At 43.4% G+C, this 22,200-nt stretch overlaps 3 non-coding genes across 3 annotated transcripts; all 3 read right to left on the bottom strand.

The window, feature by feature from the left end:
* Positions 1 to 5,197: 5,197 nt before the first annotated feature.
* trnav-aac (transfer RNA valine (anticodon AAC)) lies at positions 5,198 to 5,270 on the bottom strand. The gene has a single exon. It is a non-coding gene; the product is annotated as a tRNA-Val (tRNA).
* A 599-nt stretch (positions 5,271 to 5,869) lies between these two features.
* Positions 5,870 to 5,942, bottom strand: trnav-aac (transfer RNA valine (anticodon AAC)). The gene has a single exon. It is a non-coding gene; the product is annotated as a tRNA-Val (tRNA).
* A 15,650-nt stretch (positions 5,943 to 21,592) lies between these two features.
* trnav-aac (transfer RNA valine (anticodon AAC)) lies at positions 21,593 to 21,665 on the bottom strand. The gene has a single exon. It is a non-coding gene; the product is annotated as a tRNA-Val (tRNA).
* Between the last annotated feature and the right edge of the window lie 535 nt (positions 21,666 to 22,200).

Raw genomic sequence — 22,200 nt, 5'->3', positions numbered from 1 at the left:
ATTCCTCCCTCTCATGAGACATCATAGTATCAACCCCATAATAAGTGGCGGGCAGGTAGGACCCTCGATAATTTTGAGTGTCCATAGTATTAAAAAAATGGCAGAACCAACCTTTCTTCTGAGCCTCAAAACCCAGAGCCTTAGGCAAAGCGCTCAATTTCATGGGGATGAAATTTAACGAGTCTATGTAACGTTAGTTGAAAGCTTCGTCGGTGAAACACATGATCTTGCTACCCTGAGCTATTATTTTTGGGGTCACCCCATTTTCCACCAGATACTTCATCAAAATGTAAGAATCATAACCCTTAGCATTGTGGGCAATAAATGTGTAATTGAGGTATTTTGGACCGCGATACCGCGTAAAGAAATCCCTGACACAACTCTCACCGCTAGCTGACCACTCACGATCCAACATGTCAATACAGAGTATATAATTAGCAACGTGGACCCCGTTTTCTTGCCGGCATTCAAAAGCAAAAAAGACATACCGGTTGTGCGGCGGCTCCTTTTTAACCGGCTGAATAAAGCACTGGTGTTCGGACCCCGGGGTTAAATCAGCATTACAGATCCTGCATCTCGGCTCCAGACATTTGTGTGGTTTAACCTCATGAAAACGGTACTGGAGGCAACACTGCGGGCAATATTTAGTTTGATCACAATAACTCCGTTTTTTAACCCCCTCAGCAGCGGCCCTCTGTACCTTATGCTCGGAAAAACAGAACGCTGAGAGACAAATCCTTAAGCAATCTTTACATCGGATGGTAGGGGCCAAACCCTTACGACATTGCGGATTGAAACAGACGTTACAGTAACCGTCACATCGGTGCTTAAGCTTATCATTGAAGGCCTTATAACACCAATGACAAACATACGAACAACCCAAAAAAGCCGTCAAACTCTTTATTCCAAAGTAATGACTATCACTTAGGAAGAGAAACAGTGTCTGTGTATGGGTTTCAGGATGTGTCTGAAATTTAACAAATACTTCCTTTACCTCACAACGGTACCACACAACAATTTTTAAAGACAACAACTCCTCAAACTTGGTGATGTCTGAAAAGGCAACCATCTGTTGAGAGTTTAAGCCGGCCCTCTGATGAAGCATTAAAGCTTCTTGCAGAGCTTGGGGTTCAGGCATGTCGGGGGTGAGTAGTTTTATTAAACTGTAAGCAAAACAGAGCTTATTGTCCCCACTGGAACTCACCACTAATTGCCTGAGCTTGGTCCTAATTATGTCGTTCTTCAAGCATTTCGACAGTCTTCTAAGCGCCCCACCCTCAGGGTTACGAACCACATTCATTACCAGAGACAGACTTTCATCAGCTATGATGGCTGCGTTACTTTGCAATATCGCTTCGATTTTAGCCAGACGTCTAAATTATCTCCACTCAGCATTACAGATAGGTTGCTAAACAAATCATCCCCTCTGAGTTCTAACTGTACAACATCTCGAGGTCTGACCCTTTCAGCAACCTGTTCAAGCATTTTCTGCAAGGCCTCGTGTATGTTGACAAATATTTCTGCATAATTGTCACAATTTAAAAGTTCTGCAAAATTAAAACGCTGAATCATTTCAAAATTGTTATAGGCCGGTCTATCTATAATCACGGGATCACTGGTACTCTTGGACACATCATCATTTTGAACAAAGCCTTCACCCCCTACATTCTCACAGAGCATGTCCTCCACAGCCTTATCAGTCTCAGAACCCTCCACATTCAGAACACCCCCACTGCTGACATCTACAAAACCCCCTTTTTGAGGAGGCTCATTTAAAGCCTGTAAAAGTCCTTCAAAGATATCCAACCGGTTAATGTCAAGACCCTCCTCTATAGTGATGGCTGCTTCTGCCGCCATCCTGTGTTCTAATTGTCTCAAATCATTTATAATAGGGGCAGAATTTGGTCGGGGTAGCTCCTCCAAAGCCTCCACCATTTCAAACAAATCGGGGTGAACTAGGGGGTGAACCTCTATAAGCGCTACCGGTGGGAGGTGGTTATTTAGATCATTGAACATCTGTAACAGGTCGGGGTTCACCGGTAAGTCTGTTAATTCACATTCTATCGGTGGTAATTGGGGGTTATTTAAATAATTTATCATTTGTAATAGTTCCAGGTTCATTGGGACATCAGAGGAGTTCACAACAGGGCCGGGGATGTTCTCTCGGGAAGGTCTTTTTGGGGCCCTAGCTTGTTCATAATCCTTTAGTTTGTGAGTTCTTTTACCAAGTCAGGACATTTTTTAATTTATTTTTTATTTTTCCAACAACCCACAATAGTAAGGCGTTTTGTGTCTATTAAAACATTAAATACGGTACAATTCGTTAGTAAGGGTATTAATAAGGATGTTTTGGCTCTCTATCACCAGGTTTTGCCCCACTAACACATGTCTTTGATTTTGTAACAAAGTATGTAGCAACTCATGCCGACCTTCAGGATGTAGCTCCGGGGGCTGGTGGCCTGGCTCAGCTTCAAAGGATGGTCGCTCCGGTAAATCTCGGTCGAAGGAGGCAGGGAGCGAGCGTACACTCATGGACGGAGACCAAGAAGGCCTTTGCGGTGACACCCTGGCCAAGCGCGGGGTACTGTTCCGCGTTTCTGTAGCCAAGAAACGGGTCTGGGGGGACGATGTTGAAACCAGGCCGTCGTTGGGTGGTGTGTCAGCCCTGACTGACGGCGACCCCTGAGGTTGTTGGATGCCTGTATTTGTTCCGCCCGACAATGCGGCGGGCTGAATCTGGGGTGTTGAATTACCCCCAGAAGGCTGTGGCCTGAGTAGATGTTGGGGGGTCTCCAAGACCACCGTGGGGGATCCTCTCGGTGATCTCACCGGGAAAGATGTTTGATCCCACTTAGACGGGGTAATTGTCCTCAATAGCTCATTCACAGAATGACTATCCCAAGAGTCTTGGGAAGAATAAAAATATACATTACATTTACATCTTTAAACGGCGACAGAAATCAAACTTAAAACAACATGTCCAGGACATTCAAAACCTTTAGCTTTTTTAGACCTTTGAAAATAGCCTTAGACATTCACTACAACGCCTTATTATTTACAGACAATATATTTATTAGGACTTGATAATAAATTTAAAACAGAGAAGCCGCTGTAAATAAACTGTTTCTTAAATGTTTCTTTAAAAACTGTAATATTGTTAATAAAACACACACACACACAACAACATTTCATTTTTAAACGAACCTTCCAAGTGTAAACGCTTCCTGATCCCGGGACTTCCTGTTTCACAAACGTTTTCACGATCTGTTTAAATATTAAATACAATGAACACCTTCAAGCCTTTTCCTACAACCACTTTAAAACAGAAGTATAATAGCGGGAGATAAGCCAAACAACTTACTAAACCCTTTCGGACGGCTTTACTTCCTAACCAGACGGTACGGCAATCGGTCATTTCTAAACACGTTCCCCAGAAACAAGCCTAGACCTGTCCGGACTTCTAAAGATCTTTCCCAGAACCCCCCGCCCTACAGGAAACGGTCACCCATCGCTTAAATATTAGCCCTCAACGGGCAAACAAAGCCCTTTTAAAAACATTAAAGTTTGAAAGATCTTACTTACCTCCACAGAATAATCGTTTCTTATGTTTTTCGGCTGGTTTAGCTTTTTGCACCGCTGTGAAGGTAAGAGACATGTTTAACCTTTAACCACACCGCTTTATAAAAAGCTTTAACCTCTTACAGGCTGCAGATATATACTCACAGCTATCAGATACCGGGGCTGACGGCCTTTCAGATTCTTGAAAGGTTACGGTTCTCGAAGGTAAAACGAAACAAGCCCTCGATGTGGAAGGCCTTTCGTTGTCTCGAACCACGTTTCTTAATACTGTTAGACAGGATAATTTTTTTAAATTAACAAAACTGGACTCAAACATCTTACAGAAACGTTATACAAACAAACAGGGGTTTAGTTCTTACCCGGTCGGCAGACAGCCTGTCTAGGGACAACCACTTCTCTTGGTCGATCCTCGGAGACATTAATCACAGGCCTTTCGATAGTTTCTGTGTAATTAAAGAGACCGGCATTAATATATATTAAAACGTTTTCATAACTCTAATGAGCCGCTTCAAAACCACACACACCCATGCATAAGAACCCATGAGCGCAAACACAAAAATCTTACCGTCGTTGTTCCAGATGATCTCCTCAGCGTTGGGAATGAACTCCTGTTGACTGGCTGAAAAATAATTTTACAGAACTTAAAACAGATGTTATAGCCTTATTTACAATACATGCACACAACACGCTCTGAGTCAATGAAAATAATCTGAAGACTTGCCTAAAAACTCGTTTAAATCGAATCGCTGATGTTGTTTGACATTGTTGATCTTTAGTCTTAAATCGAAAGGTCAGTGTGAGTCTGTCGAGCTGAAGACCAGACCTTCATACTTATACTGATGGCCACATGCCGGATCTGCTTGTAAGGCATTGTTCTGGTCTGGCCTTTGTGCCACCCTGTTACCAATTAACATATCAAAACCAACCAATAAAATGACACTGCATCAAATTTCAAATAGAAACCAAGATGGAGACGATCTCTCTCCTCTCTACTCTAAACTTTTATTAGAACCTTTTGGTCTCTCAAAAAAACATTTTTAAGCATCAAGACCTATAGTCAACAACCACTAAGAATATTTCAGGCCTTTATAAGCGCTAAAAAACAACCTGAGCCTAGAAAATAACTATAAAGATCAAAAATAACTAGAGCTTTTACAGTGATTTTTTTATTTATTTTTTATAGCGATGCTTTGTTTGGTATTAAACAAGTCACAAACTACTCAGAACAGCGTTTATCCCCGCAAAAGAGATATTTGGGTTTATTTTACAAAGCTTATAAATTATATAGGTTAAAAGTATTCTGAATGTTTTGATATCACACGCCATACCTACTGTTGTCTTCTACACCTTACGGTAGCAACAAATCTAACTACTGCTTTACTTTAACAATAATAATGACGGCGACCACGATGACAACAAGAACAACAACAACAACAACATCATCATCATCATCATCATCAGATTTTAATTAAAAGTGGCTACACCAGCGTTTACAATTTCAACCTGTCGACGGACGGACGCTCTGAGTGCATCGATTGCGGGCACTCCAATGAAGAAAAGACACCCACCGCCTCCGGGGAACCACGAGGGCAAGCATGACGAAAAGGGCACAGTAGGCTGTTTCCGCCCGGTTTCGAACCGGGGACCTTTCGCGCGTTGGGCGAACGTGATAACCGCTACACTACGGAAACTGACACCGCTGCCTCTTGCTTCAAATGGTTACCGTTAAAGCCTGCTGGTAAAACGGGCTCAGGTGTTTCAGGTCGGCTAGGCTGTGAGATGTCGTCTGAAGTGCGGCGAAAGGATGCCATTTTCACTGACCTGTTTGGCATTGCTAAAGGGCACATCAGGACACTTTGGAAACTCTTTCAAAGGAAGAACGCCCTGAGCTATGACAAGACTTACACTTACCCCAACAAGGTGATGCTCAATGGCTTGTTCAAACAGCTGCTGCTTGTCTTGTGCCACCATCAGACAATCACAGAGCTATTGTGCCTTCTGCACCTTACGGTAGCAACAAATCTAACTACTGCTTTACTTTAACAATAATAATGACGGCGACCACGATGACAACAAGAACAACAACAAGAACAACAACAACAACATCATCATCATCATCATCATCAGATTTTAATTAAAAGTGGCTACACCAGCGTTTACAATTTCAACCTGTCGACGGACGGACGCTCTGAGAGCACCGATTTCGGGCACTCCAATGAAGAAAAGCTACCCACCGCCTCCGGGGAACCACAAGGGCAAACAGGATGAAATGGACCGGCCCACAGCAGGCTGTTTCCGCCCGGTTTCGAACCGGGGACCTTTCGCGTGTTAGGCGAACGTGATAACCGCTACACTACGGAAACTGACACCGCCACGTCTTGCTTCAAACGGTTACCGTTGAAGCCTGCTGGTAAAACGGGCTCACGCATTTCAGGTCGGCTAGACTGTGAGATGGCGTCTGAAGTGCCGCGAAAGGATGCCATTTTCACAGACCTGTTTGGCATTGCTAAAGGGCACATCAGGACACTTTGGAAACTCTTTCAAAGGCAGGTCGCCCTGCGCTTTAAAAGGGATCCCAGCTATGTTGGAGTGGAGCTTTTTGCTTTAAGAGAGAAGGAGGGTACGTTGGAACCTTTTGAGACGGTAATTGAATACTCTTATGAGGACTGGTTGAAGGTGATGGCCTGGAGAGATCTGGGGCTTGTGGATAAGACTCTAGAAGGCTTGCAAGAGGGTCCAAGAGAATGCGAAATGGAGTCTCCGACTCAGGGTTTTGAAAGGTGTGAATGGGAAAGCTTGCAGAACTACGGTAGAGTGGTGAAGAGTCTATCTCAAACTACAGATCGTAAGGTTTTGTTTAGCAGTACCCTGATTACAAACCCTATTGAAGGGGGTGTGGAGGATCCAGAAAAACAGGTTACTGAAATTATGTTTGACGCCGTGGACTGGCCGTTCTTGAAAGAGGTCATAAACTGTATAAATGATGGTTTTGACATCTTGACCAAATGTTCGCAACTGGATTTGGTTAGAAGGAGAATATGCTGGATTATGGATTATATATCCCCCTTGAATGACGACGACGATGATAAAACAGACGACGTGTGGGGTTTTGGAGGGGGGTCTGACGGCTCAGGGGCTACTCTCTTCTAAGAGGGCGGTGTGTCGTGACGTAGTGAAGAGATAGGATAAAAGGCGCAACAATTCATTCATGGTTTAAAATTAAAGAGAATGTCTTACCCGAAAGCTGCGGACGTCGACAGGCTCTACAGGCCTCTTCAAACCCGGGATCACCCCTGGTTCTATTCCCCAGATTTTGTATACACTCTGGAACCCTCTGACTGCGGTTACCCTCCAAGACCTCAGACCCCGGTCCCTCAGGACGAAACAACATGCGGTGCGATGGATGTCCAAATGAGTCTCGGGGATCCCCAGCCTCTGGAGCTCATGGAGGGCCTCGATTTTGCCGAACTGTCTACCGTCTGTGCGTCTCAGGAGGGGGTCAGTCCAATGGATGTAGAAACACCCCACAAACCACCAGGCGACCCAATGAGCATCGGACTGTCCCAGGGGCGTGATGAAGACGCAGGATTTGTGCCCGGGGTATGTGACCAAGTAAGCAGAGTGGTTAAAAGCACCCTGGTGTATATTCTGAGTGCTCTCATCGACCGAGCTCTGAAAGAAGTCTGTCGGGGGTGTGAAGTGAATCACCCCAGTCAGTTGAGACACAGTTGTTTGTTTGAACCAGACCGTTACTATTTCCTGTTCTATTTCAACGTGTTTTACAGAAGACTGAACAAACCGTGGCTGAAACCGGCACTAATCAAGGCGCTGTCTTACTCCCACATACATGTCACTGCGGGACAAGTCCAGAAAATCATAGATGAGATTTTGCTGGAGCTGAAAAAGGAGCTGTTTATAATAGAGAAACTTGGGCAGCTGGTCAATGACCTGGATGAGCCGAGTAGAAAAACCGCTGGCAAGCTAAAAGCTTATTTCTTCAGTAAAGAAGTTAAAGCTGGGGGCAGCGACGAGGAATTCGACATCTACGCCACTGATTCAGACTCTGACCTGAACTAAGGGACTTTGAACATGGGGAATGTTCTGGACTGCTTCTGCAACTGGTTCTGTCATCAACACTCTGTAGCTAACCTGAGAGCGCTATTACACCATGTGCTTGACAGAAAAGTAGCCAACGCGAGCCTTTTCTCTACAGATTTAACCATCGATGAGGATCAACTTTCAAACCTGGAAAAGTGAATGGCTGCTGTAACAAAGACCGGGGGGTACGAACACTGGGATGAAGCGCTCAAGGGGGCCAAGAATGATATTAGGCCATATCATCAACATCTGTATGACCTTTTGCTGAGCATGTTTAATACACCTCTGTTTACTTTTAAAATAGGTCATATTGTTGTTTTATTTACATATGTAACTGAGGTGTGTGCCTACAAGATAAAGAAACAGGTATATTTGTTGATATAGATCAAGTAACCAATCATCTGATTTCTTTTTGTCTGGACCGTAGAAAAAATTGTTGTGTATGTTATACTTTTCTCAAATGTCTAAAAAGGGGTATCTGCTCTCCTGAAGTTGAATAAAAAACCTTGTATAAAAACTTTGCGCATAGTGTGGGTCTGTTTGGTTATTTGACAGAATGACTCGGCAAGCTCCCCAAATGCAGGAACTATACTACAACCCAGCCAAGATTGGGGGTTTGGCGGGTAAGAAGGGTTTTCAAAGAGGACTCGCTGAGGCCGGAGTGAAGGTTAATGATGTGGTTGTTTCAGAATGGTTACGGGAACAAGACGCCTATACCTTACATAAACCTCTCAGGATTAACTTTAAAAGAAACCGCGTATATGCAACTGACATAGATTCACAATGGCAAATGGATCTAGTCGATATGTCAAATTTATCAAAACATAACAATGGTCACAAATTGATGTTGATGTGTATCGATGTGTTATCAAAATATGCCTGGGCTCGCATTCTACATAAAAAAACAGGTCGGGCGGTGACAAGGGCCTTTGAGGATATATTGTCCCAGGGTCGATGTCCTAAAAAACTGCAGACTGATAAAGGAAAAGAGTTTCTCAACAGAGAATTTCAGAATCTACTGAAGAGACACAAAATACATCATTTCACCACCGGTAATGAGCTTAAGGCATTGGTAGTGGAGAGGTTTAACCGCACCATGAAGACCAAAATCTGGAGATATTTTACAGCGGTCAACACGTTCAAGTATTTTGATAAAGTTCAGGATTTTATCGATGCTTACAACCAAGGGTATCACACCAGTATTAAAATGAAGCCTATAGATGTTGATCAAAGTAATTCTTTTAAGGTCTATAAAGAATTATACGGACCATTTATTAAGAAGGGAAAAACTACTTATAAGTTCAACATCGGTGATGTGGTTCGCGTTTCAAAGCTAAGGAGTACTTTTGCCAAAGGTTATGAACAAACATTTTCTGACGAATATTTTACAGTTACCGAACAGTTGGCTTGAGACCCCCCCGTGTGCCGGTTAAAAGACTATGACGGGGAGGATATAGAAGGAACGTTTTACGAAGCCGAGTTACAAAAAATGATTGTGGGTAAAGACAGTGTATACAGAGTTGAAAAGATATTAGCTGAAAAAACCCAGAACCGGAAAAAATACGTGTTGGTGAAATGGCTTGGATGGCCTGAAAAGTTCAATAGTTGGGTCCCGGAACAACAGGTTTGCGATATTCAATCCTTATAACAACATGCCCGTGGGTAGGTTGGGGGCATTACTTTCGGTACTCAAGATGGAATCAGGAGGCTTCTACGTGACTCTACCCAGTAACGCCTCTCTCGATATATACCCTAAAAATGAAATATCCAGTTACACGGTACAATTTGGAAAATCTATAGATCTAAGGGGGTCGTGGGAAGTGGGGTTGGCGGAAATACAGTATCCTTACACTTGGGCTGTTTTACAAGATAAGGATGCCACCTTCGCCATTTTTGATGATGTTAAAATCAATGGATATTCACGATACAAGGAGGTTATTATGACAATGTGGATAAAATATTAGATGAGATGCATAAACAGTTCTCAGAAGGCACCCCCAACATCAAGCTATATTACAACCCTATTAAAAACAGAGTGTACAAGGTGTCAAAACCAGGTATTAGCATTCAAACCAGCGGCCAACTGGGGCGTATATTAGGGTTCTATTCTGACACAGAGAGCAGGTTCTCAGAAGTGGTGGGGCGGCTTTTACACTCTTTATGTGTATACGGATATCATAACCCACCAGAGGGTCGGGGATAGTTATGTCCCTTTTGAGAAATGTACTTATTAAAGGTAAAAGCAATGACATGGTCACAATTACTTATGACAAGCCACACTACGTACCAGTCTCAAAGACCCACTTTGACAACATCACGATCGAAGTCAAATCGGATCAGAATATCAACGTACCCTTCCGCTTCGGTAAAGTTATTGTCAAACTACATTTTCGACCCCTGAAACAGTGTGTACATTATTAAAATGGCTACCTCGAGGGGTTATGTAGATCCTAGCGCCTATGTGGATTATTACAAGATGCAAGCCGGGAACGGCTTGCCCGGTATTGTAGGAGCCCCCACAATGTATGGCGCCGGTCTAGGAGGACTCTTTCGTGGTCTCTTTAGAATGGCCGTACCCCTGCTTAAGAGAGGCTTTGCTATAGCCAGACCCCACTTGAAATCAGCGGCTAAAAATATTGTTAGTGACGTGTTCACCAATGTTATGAACCGGGCAGCTAGCCATGAGCATCAGGAGGGTTCGGGTCTCATGGTAATGGCGAGGAGGGGGGGTAAAAGAAGAAACAGCATGTGTCCACCAGGGGGCGACAAAGATCCGTGGCTAACAAAAAACGAAGAATCTCTCATTCTCCAACATATCGTGGAAACACTCGGAGAAGGAAGCAGCACAAGAAAAAACCTGCAAAAAGAAAGTCTCAAAGAAAGAAAAATAGAGCCTCAGGATACATCTTTTAAACATGTCTTTTGTCCACAGTCTATCGGAAGAATGCGTCAAATCAGAACTGGATCTGTTTACAGTTCCATACACTCAAACGAGTATAGATAAGAGCATATATGTAGAGATTCCCCCTCTTTCTGCAATTTCAGACACGGCCCTCTGGAGTTTTTTATAGCTGGCAATGGCGAGGATTATATTGATTTGAATAACACATTTATTTTAATGAACTTTAAAGTGACTGATGAGGATGGCGATGCAATCGAGAAGACGACCAACGCTGGGGTCATCAATTACCCGGTGGCCACCATGTTTACACAGGTGGATGTGACCCTGGGAGATCGGCTCATTAGTCAAAGCAGCAATACTTACCCCTATAGAGCCATGATGGAGTGTATACTTAATTATAGTGAGGAGACCCTAAGCAAACAGTTCAGCCCCGGCCTTTTCTTCAAAGACATCCCGGAAGCTATGGACGACAAGGATCCAGAGGGACTCAATAAGGGTTTGCAAAAAAGAACGGCCTCTTCAACAGAAGGGAGGACCTTTGAGCTAATGGGGCATATCCATGCAGACATATTTTTCCAAGAAAAACTCATGCTCAACGGGGTAGACATTAAAATTAAAATGATCCGTAGTAAAAGTGCTTTTTGTCTGATGACCCCTGATACTGAAAAATATAAACTGACCATATTATCGGCCTCGCTGTTTGTGAAAAAAGTGTCCGTCTCCCCGGCGGTTAAACTAGGACACGCGCAGGCGTTAATGACGGCAAACGCCAAGTACCCGATCGAAAGAGTCTATATGAAAGTCCACAGTATCCCCGCAGGGACACGGGTGATGAACCAGGAAAATCTGTTTCTAGGACAGCTCCCAAAACAGGTTATTATAGGTCTCGAAGATAATGATGCAATTACCGGGGTTTACAACAAGAACCCCTTTAACTTTAAACATTATAACGCGGAATTTATTGCGTTGTACGTCGATGGTGTGCAGGTTCCATCCAGACCTTTTCAACCTGACTTTGAAAACGGCAATGCGGTTCGTGAATATGACAGTCTAGTACTGGCTACGGGTCGCCATCTCAAGGATCAAACTCTGCTGATCGATCGCCGGGAATACTGCAGCGGTTACACCCTGTACGGTTTCAACCTGACCCCTGACGAAGAGTGTGGACAACATTTTTCACTGATGAAGACGGGCAATATGCGTTTGGAGATGCGTTTCAAGCAGCCTCTACCACGCACTGTAAATATGGTCGTGTATGCAGTGTTTGACAACATTATTGAGGTGAATCAGAGGAGAAACGTTATGTATGATTATTATTAAAATGAACACCAGAGAGCTCAACCACATCATGAATGCCCTGGCCGGCTCACGGAAACTGTTTCAAGGAGTCTACGCCTGCGATCAGCTGCCTAAATTTAAGATCAAGAATTTACCTGCAATGTACATAATCAACACACACCCTAAAAATATGCCCGGAGAACATTGGCTGGCTATTTATCTAAGGGAGGACCACCGTGGTGAATTTTTTGATTCCTATGCAAACCCCCCGGATTTCAGACCTTTCCCTCGGAAGATCAATAACTTTCTGCTCAACAACTGTCAAGAAACCATTTACAGCGGTCGTCAAGTACAAAGTCTTCAGACCTTCACTTGTGGTCAACACTGTGTGTTTTTCTTATATCATAGATCTAAAGGAAGGTCATACCCCGATATTATGGCCTTGTACAGTGAGGATTTAGGCCAAAATGATAAAAAAGTGGCAGAGTTTGTCAGGACACTGTGGACCCCCCCTTATAACACAATGACTTACGACCCTAGCCAGCCGTGTATACAGATGGGGTGTTCTTGTGAGGATTTTAAAAGATGTCATGCGTGTTAAGGTGAAAAAATAATGAAAACAGCCTTTGAATCATTAGTTTTGTTTTTATTCAACACAATTCTTATACAAAGCAGGGGTTATGGTATAAATAAATGTACAACATTTGAAAAATAAAAAATAAAAATAAAAAAATGTTTGTCGAGACATTATTTACAGGGGAGACAAATAAAAACATGAGATTAATAAGCTTCCCAACGATGGATAGATCCTGAGGATGGTCGCTCAGCACGGTCAGAGTAATGAGATATCGGAGTCAGATCAGGCTCCACCTCTTTACACAGACGGATTTTTTGTCGCGTTTCCTGGTTAGGAACTGTTGATTGGGGCATGTTCAGACAGGCCATCGCCTGTAGGAAAGCATTCCAGCCTACAGGTCGGCGACTATCGGGTACCTTATTAGTGCTAGTGACACTCTTCAACAAATCAAACATGTGTGAACCTTTGATCAGTTGTCCTTTAAAAACAAATTCACCCTGTTCATTCCAAGCCGTTACCCGCGGTTTCTGAACCATTTTGTGCAGGATATATTCTGCATGTCTTTTGCTTCTGGCCGGCATGTTTCTCAAAACATCCGTTACAACATCTCCCTCTGAACTCTCAACAGGTTCGGTCACCGCAACATCTTTATCAACCGTACCCCCCGCATCAGCCCCAGAACCATTTTCTTGAGAGGCCATGGTTAAAGTTAAAATGTTTTGATCTTTTTCACCCTGTCTAACCAGACGGAGGTAGCGCTGTAACGTGTTGGTATACAACTGGGCTTTGGAATACTGATTTAAATCGGCCCTGGCCTGTATAGCTTTCATTTCAGAGTCCAGGTTGTTTTCGGCCGTTTGTCTAATGGGCTCTGGCCCGACAACATTTTTTCTCAGTTTCTCAAGCTGCTCCTGAGGGATCAAAAACATTTTCTGAGCATATTCCATTATTAACCCACTCTGGAAGCTAGAAGACTGGTTAGGAAAGGCACGGCTATGCTCAACAGCGGTCCTATAAAACCCCCGGTTTGATTAATCTTCTTTCTTTTTCTTTTAATAGAATACTTCTTATTAGCGATGATCTTGATAACCGCTTTTTGTTTTTTGAGTTTAGAATGTTGAGAAGGGGTTAGGGGTATATTACCGCGTAAGATGTTAAAAGCTATTTCACACAGGGTCTCGATCAAATCCGAGGGGGCCCCTGCCAGCACAGCTTTCCTATGGCGCGGGCTCCTCTCAAATAACATTTGCAAAAGCGGCAGATTTCTTTTAATCCGAACAGACATTCTTATTTATTTCCTTTTCTTTAGCACATAGACTGCCGGCCAATCGGGCGGGCACAAACCTGTTCTGAGGCGAAAGTCTTCTGGGGTTTGTGCTTTTAAGTCCGCAATCAAGTACCCGTAGGGTTTTTTGGTGGCATCCTCAAATGCCTCCAAAAAGAACTTGGTCTGGTTAGGGTACATTTGACGAGCCAAGACGGTGACCTGTAGTTTATCTCTGGGGTTTTTAAAAAGAATTATATAATTGGCATTTAAATTAATAGTGCGGCTTTTTTTACCTTGAAAAAATAGATTTTGAACTAAATAAATAATACTTTAATTCCTATGATGAGTGTACTTTGTGAAAGCTTTTTCCACTTCACTGTTGTCACCGGCCTGCTCCATCTGGTCATCAAGGATCACTAGGTTAGTTTGACCGGGCGGGAACAAGTCATCGCCACACAACGAGGCGGGGAGACCTTGCACAAATTTCAGATTATTTTTTTCCGAAGCCAAATCATCGTAGAGAGGTTGCCAGCAAGAGTAACACCACACTATGTTGTCAAGAGCTTGGGACACGGTTGCGTCCACATCTTCTATGATGTTCTTTATAAGATAGCTCTTCCCCGAATTGGAGGGACCGGCTATAATACAGGAGAAACGGTGTTGAAGTCTGTTATCAAAACCACCGCTAATATCCATAAGGCAGAGTGGTATAATCAGTCTTCAACACTCTTTTATTGTACACCACCCTGAATCGTTTGTTTAGTGATCTATTTTCCAACGTGTACCCCTTTTTATTGCGATAGATCTGATTTCCGGCTGTAATAATCTCACGAGGAGGCGCGTCTTTCTCGGTTAAAAAACTTTCTACCAGGGTCGTCAGAGACTTGATGTTAATGAGCTTGTTGTTACAATGGTTCAGAGTGAAACCCTTAACTTTCATACAGGTCTTACCCGCAGCCGTTCTGTATGCGTAAGTCTTAGGACCCCCTGAAACAAACTCCACTATGTGGTCCTGAGGATCTAGTTCGCTCGTTAACTCCCCAAGGTAGTCCCCGAGGGGAGGGACCCAATCCCCTGGCCTGGTGACAAAGATTACAGAGTCAGTATCATGATAGAGCGTGCGTTCCTGCAACTGATCCATTAAGTTGTACAGTTCAAGCCGGGCGTAAGCCGTGGTAAAAACCGCTATGAAAACATTAACGTTCCCCTGTTTGGTGGGGAAATCTTTAGGGGCCCTCCACTGGACCTGTGCCACGTGGTCATTTAAGAATTGAAAGTGTGATACTGCATGTTGTTTGGAAAACATAAATTCTATGAACAGTTCAGGGGTTTTAATCAAGGTTGTGTTTAGACTGTAATTTCTTTCCCCAAACTTACCCCACAGACTGTTTAAAATCAGTTTGGACATTTGTCTCTTGGCGGGGTTTACAGTTATGTTCCCCGGCTCTAGACGGATCCCTTCCTTTTCAAAATATTGCTGAACGTATCGCTCTTTGGCCGCGGAGTCAACACACCATGAGGGATAGCCCGATGCCTCCTGTTTCCCTTTCAGATGGGTCATAATGTAATCAGCAAAAAGAGTATCAGTTTTTTCAGAAAAATGCCAAACCTCATACACCTTACCGACTCTGTAACCTTTCTCCACCGCCTTGTCAAGCTCAATGCTACACCAGACACCCGTCAGCGCTCTCTCTTCATCACTGTGCAGACAAGAGGTAGTTTGATTTTCAGTTTCCACACACGTTCTACACAGAGGGAACATCAATTTTCCCGAACACCTGTAAGGCAACACGGGTAAGAACAGCTCGCGAGGAGGGTACATGGTGACTTTGATCAAACTAAAGTAATGTCCGATTTCGAGAAAGTCACGATAAACAATGGTTGGACGCCCCACCGGGTACATTTTGGTCTTGTTGACATAAGGGTACAGACTGGTGAAATCATAGTAATCTACTCTCTCACCCTCCTTTACCTCATAATGTAAACAGAGGGCATTGGTACAACCCCCAAATAACGCATCCCGGGGCTCTAGACATTCAGGAAAGTCCAAGGTTTCCATAAACCGTTGTACCCCCGCATCCTGTTGCTTCAGGGTCGTCCACTCGTGTTCCCAAATCACCAGCACTTTCAAACCATAGGTGTTTTTTAAAGTTTCAATTCGTTCCTGGAAATCATAGTACATATCACCGCAGAGTTTTAGTGTTACGGGGTTAAAGGTGTTTGGGTCAAAGCACTGAGGACAGCCATGGTAAATACAACCGGCAAACTCATAAGCGGTACGCCGCCCGGACACGTCGCTAAAACCGTCTAAGTAGTAAGGCCCCATTTTTACTTCCCCTTGATTTAAAGCATGTCTGATGAAGATGTTATCCCGGGCACTCAGGTATTCCACCCACTGTATGGAGACAGTCGAAAAGTTCTTTTGTCTAGCACGATAGTTGTCAGAAGTGGTGACCGCTATAGTGTTTTTCTGCAAGAAATTGGACCGATACATTTTCATGCAGAGAGACGCTATGGTCACACTTTGCAAAGGGTTGAGACCCGATGTGTTGATAACCTCGGCGCAGAAACGCACACAGGCTTCTTTAAGGATCACCACATCATTTTTACAATAAGCGGCCATCTCTTCTCGGAAATCAAAAACACCTCACTTAACCGTATTGTACCATTTAAAGAATTCCTCCCTCTCATGAGACATCATAGTATCAGCCCCATAATAAGAGGCGGGCGGGTAGGACCCTTGATAATTTTGAGTGTCCTTAGTATTAAAAAAATGGCAGAACCAACCTTTCTTCTGAGCCTCAAAACCCAGAGCCTTAGGCAAAGCGCTCAATTTCATGGGGAGGAAATTTAACAAGTCTATGTAACGTTAGTTGAAAGCTTCGTCGGTGAAACACATGATCTTGCTACCCTGAGCTATTATTCTTGGGGTCACCCCATTTTCCACCAGATACTTCATCAAAATGTAAGAATCATAACCCTTAGCATTGTGGGCAATAAATGTGTAATTGAGGTATTTTGGACCTCGATACCGCGTAAAGAAATCCCTGACACAACTCTCACCGCTAGCTGACCACTCACGCTCCAACATGTCAATACAGTGTATATAATTAGCAACGTGGACCCCGTTTTCTTGCCGGCATTCAAAATCAAAAAAGACATACCAGTTGTGCGGCGGCTCCTTTTTAACCGGCTGAATAAAGCACTGGTGTTCGGACCCCGGGGTTAAATCAGCATTACAGATCCTGCATCTCGGCTCCAGACATTTGTGTGGTTTAACCTCATGAAAACGGTACTGGAGGCAACACTGCGGGCAACATTTAGTTTGATCACAATAACTCCATTTTTTAACCCCTCTCAGCAGCGGCCCTCTGTACCTTATGCTCGGAAAAACAGAACGCTGAGAGACAAATCCTTAAGCAATCTTTACATCGGATGGTAGGGGCCAAACCCTTACGACATTGCGGATTGAAACAGACGTTACAGTAACCGTCACAGCGGTGCTTAAGCTTATCATTGAAGGCCTTATAACACCAATGACAAACATACGAACAACCCAAAAAAGCCGTCAAACTCTTTATTCCAAAGTAATGACTATCACTTAGGAAGAGAAACAGTGTCTGTGTATGGGTTTCAGGATGTGTCTGAAATTTCACAAATACTTCCTTTACCTCACAACGGTACCACACAACAATTTTTAAAGACAACAACTCCTCAAACTTGGTGATGTCTGAAAAGGCAACCATCTGTTGAGAGTTTAAGCCGGCCCTCTGATGAAGCATTAAAGCCTCTTGCAGAGCTTGGGGTTCAGGCATGTCGGGGGTGAGTAGTTTTATTAAACTGTAAGCAAAACAGAGCTTATTGTCCCCACTGGAACTCACCACTAATTGCCTGAGCTTGGTCCTAATTATGTCGTTCTTCAAGCATTTCGACAGTCATCTAAGCGCCCCACCCTCAGGGTTACGAACCACATTCATTACCAGAGACAGACTTTCATCAGCTAAGATGGCTGCGTTACTTTGCAATAACGCTTCGATTTTAGCCAGACGTCTAAATTATCTCCACTCAGCATTACAGATAGGTTGCTAAACAAATCATCCCCTCTGAGTTCTAACTGTACAACATCTCGAGGTCTGACCCTTTCAGCAACCTGTTCAAGCATTTTCTGCAAGGCCTCGTGTATGTTGACAAATATTTCTGCATAATTGTCACAATTTAAAAGTTCTGCAAAATTAAAACGCTGAATCATTTCAAAATTGTTATAGGCCGGTCTATCTATAATCACGGGATCACTGGTACTCTTGGACACATCATCATTTTGAACAAAGCCTTCACCCCCTACATTCTCACAGAGCATGTCCTCCACAGCCTTATCAGTCTCAGAACCCTCCACATTCCGAACACCCCCACTGCTGACATCTACAAAACCCCCTTTTTGAGGAGGCTCATTTAAAGCCTGTAAAAGTCCTTCAAAGATATCCAACCGGTTAATGTCAAGACCCTCCTCTATAGTGATGGCTGCTTCTGCCGCCATCCTGTGTTCTAATTGTCTCAAATCATTTATAATAGGGGCAGAATTTGGTCGGGGTAGCTCCTCCAAAGCCTCCACCATTTCAAACAAATCGGGGTGAACTAGGGGGTGAACCTCTATAAGCGCTACCGGTGGGAGGTGGTTATTTAGATCATTGACCATCTGTAACAGGTCGGGGTTCACCGGTAAGTCTGTTAATTCACATTCTATCGGTGGTAATTGGGGGTTATTTAAATCATTTATCATTTGTAATAGTTCCAGGTTCATTGGGACATCAGAGGAGTTCACAACAGGGCCGGGGATGTTCTCTCGGGAAGGTCTTTTTGGGGCCCTAGCTTGTTCATAATCCTTTAGTTTGTGAGTTCTTTTACCAAGTCAGGACATTTTTTAATTTATTTTTTATTTTTCCAACAACCCACAATAGTAAGGCGTTTTGTGTCTATTAAAACATTAAATACGGTACAATTCGTTAGTAAGGGTATTAACAAGGATGTTTTGGCTCTCTATCACCAGGTTTTGCCCCACTAACACAAGTCTTTGATTTTGTAACAAAGTATGTAGCAACTCATGCCGACCTTCAGGATGTAGCTCCGGGGGCTGGTGGCCTGGCTCAGCTTCAAAGGATGGTCGCTCCGGTAAATCTCGGTCGAAGGAGGCAGGGAGCGAGCGTATACTCATGGACGGAGACCAAGAAGGCCTTTGCGGTGACACCCTGGCCAAGCGCGGGGTACTGTTCCGCGTTTCTGTAGCCAAGAAACGGGTCTGGGGGGACGATGTTGAAACCAGGCCGTCGTTGGGTGGTGTGTCAGCCCTGACTGACGGCGACCCCTGAGGTTGTTGGATGCCTGTATTTGTTCCGCCCGACAATGCGGCGGGCTGAATCTGGGGTGTTGAATTACTCCCAGAAGGCTGTGGCCTGAGTAGATGTTGGGGGGTCTCCAAGACCACCGTGGGGGATCCTCTCGGTGATCTCACCGGGGAAGATGTTTGATCCCACTTAGACGGGGTAATTGTCCTCAATAGCTCATTCACAGAATGACTATCCCAAGAGTCTTGGGAAGAATAAAAATAAACATTACATTTACATCTTTAAACGGTGACAGAAATCAAACTTAAAACAACATGTCCAGGACATTCAAAACCTTTAGCTTTTTTAGACCTTTGAAAATAGCCTTAGACATTCACTACAACGCCTTATTATTTACAGACAATATATTTATTAGGACTTGATAATAAATGTAAAACAGAGAAGCCGCTGTAAATAAACTGTTTCTTAAATGTTTCTTTAAAAACTGTAATATTGTTAATAAAACACACACACACACAACAACATTTCATTTTTAATCGAACCTTCCAAGTGTAAACGCTTCCTGATCCCGGGACTTCCTGTTTCACAAACGTTTTCACGATCTGTTTAAATATTAAATACAATGAACACCTTCAAGCCTTTTCCTACAACCACTTTAAAACAGAAGTATAATAGCGGGATATAAGCCAAACAACTTACTAAACCCTTTCGGACGGCTTTACTTCCTAACCAGACGGTACAGCAATCGGTCATTTCTAAACACGTTCCCCAGAAACAAGCCTAGACCTGTCCGGACTTCTAAAGATCTTTCCCAGAACCCCCCGCCCTACAGGAAACGGTCACCCATCGCTTAAATATTAGCCCTCAACGGGCAAAAAAGCCCTTTTAAAAACATTAAAGTTTGAAAGATCTTACTTACCTCCACAGAATAATCGTTTCTTATGTTTTTCGGCTGGTTTAGCTTTTTGCACCGCTGTGAAGGTAAGAGACATGTTTAACCTTTAACCACACCGCTTTATAAAAAGCTTTAACCTCTTACAGGCTGCAGATATATACTCACAGCTATCAGATACCGGGGCTGACGGCCTTTCAGATTCTTGAAAGGTTACGGTTCTCGAAGGTAAAACGAAACAAGCCCTCGATGTGGAAGGCCTTTCGTTGTCTCGAACCACGTTTCTTAATACTGTTAGACAGGATAATTTTTTTAAATTAACAAAACTGGACTCAAACATCTTACAGAAACGTTATACAAACAAACAGGGGTTTAGTTCTTACCCGGTCGGCAGACAGCCTGTCTAGGGACAACCACTTCTCTTGGTCGATCCTCGGAGACATTAATCACAGGCCTTTCGATAGTTTCTGTGTAATTAAAGAGACCGGCATTAATATATATTAAAACGTTTTCATAACTCTAATGAGCCGCTTCAAAACCACACACACCCATGCATAAGAACCCATGAGCGCAAACACAAAAATCTTACCGTCGTTGTTCCAGATGATCTCCTCAGCGTTGGGAATTAACTCCTGTTGACTGGCTGAAAAATAATTTTACAGAACTTAAAACAGATGTTATAGCCTTATTTACAATACATGCACACAACACGCTCTGAGTCAATGAAAATAATCTGAAGACTTGCCTAAAAACTCGTTTAAATCGAATCGCTGATGTTGTTTCCGGACATTGTTGATCTTTAGTCTTAAATCGAAAGGTCAGTGTGAGTCTGTCGAGCTGAAGACCAGACCTTCATACTTATACTGATGGCCACATGCCGGATCTGCTTGTAAGGCATTGTTCTGGTCTGGCCTTTGTGCCACCCTGTTACCAATTAACATATCAAAACCAACCAATAAAATGACACTGCATCAAATTTCAAATAGAAACCAAGATGGAGACGATCTCTCTCCTCTCTACTCTAAACTTTTATTAGAACCTTTTGGTCTCTCAAAAAAACATTTTTAAGCATCAAGACCTATAGTCAACAACCACTAAGAATATTTCAGGCCTTTATAAGCGCTAAAAAACAACCTGAGCCTAGAAAATAACTATAAAGATCAAAAAGAACTAGCACTTTTACAGTGATTTTTTTATTTATTTTTTATAGCGATGCTTTGTTTGGTATTAAACAAGTCACAAACTACTCAGAACAGCGTTTATCCCCGCAAAAGAGATATTTGGGTTTATTTTACAAAGCTTATAAATTATATAGGTTAAAAGTATTCTGAATGTTTTGATATCACACGCCATACCTACTGTTGTCTTCTACACCTTACGGTAGCAACAAATCTAACTACTGCTTTACTTTAACAATAATAATGACGGCGACCACGATGACAACAAGAACAACAACAACAACAACAACAACAACATCATCATCATCATCATCATCAGATTTTAATTAAAAGTGGCTACACCAGCGTTTACAATTTCAACCTGTCGACGGACGGACGCTCTGAGTGCATCGATTACGGGCACTCCAATGAAGAAAAGACACCCACCGCCTCCGGGGAACCACGAGGGCAAGCATGACGAAAAGGGCCAGCCCACAGTAGGCTGTTTCCGCCCGGTTTCGAACCGGGGACCTTTCGCGCGTTAGGCAAACGTGATAACCGCTACACTACGGAAACTGACACCGCTGCCTCTTGCTTCAAATGGTTACCGTTAAAGCCTGCTGGTAAAACGGGCTCAGGTGTTTCAGGTCGGCTAGGCTGTGAGATGTCGTCTGAAGTGCGGCGAAAGGATGCCATTTTCACTAACCTGTTTGGCATTGCTAAAGGGCACATCAGGACACTTCGGAAACTCTTTCAAAGGCAGGACGCCCTGCGCTCTGACAGTGCCTGCACTTAGCCCAACAAGGTGATGCTGAATGGCTTGTTCAAACGGCTGGTGGTCTTCCGTCACCACCAGACTATCAGAGCTATACTGCGCCTTCAACTACATAAGAGTAGATAGTAGGGTTTTTTGGGCGCGGCCTATTTTGTTATGACGTATGCCCTATGCTTATTAATATTCCTACGTCATAATTGGGGGGCGTGATTTTAGGTAGAGTTATTTCCTTAATTATTCCTACGTCATATCCGTCAGAAAGTGTACACCCATAAAACCCTGAACAACAAGGCCACCCATAAATACCCCCACCCCTCTGAAGGCAACGCCCCGAAA

This window comes from Amia ocellicauda (assembly GCF_036373705.1).
Source record: "Amia ocellicauda isolate fAmiCal2 chromosome 11 unlocalized genomic scaffold, fAmiCal2.hap1 SUPER_11_unloc_4, whole genome shotgun sequence".
Lineage (NCBI taxonomy): Eukaryota > Metazoa > Chordata > Actinopteri > Amiiformes > Amiidae > Amia > Amia ocellicauda.
This window is presented reverse-complemented; position numbering and strand designations above follow the sequence as displayed.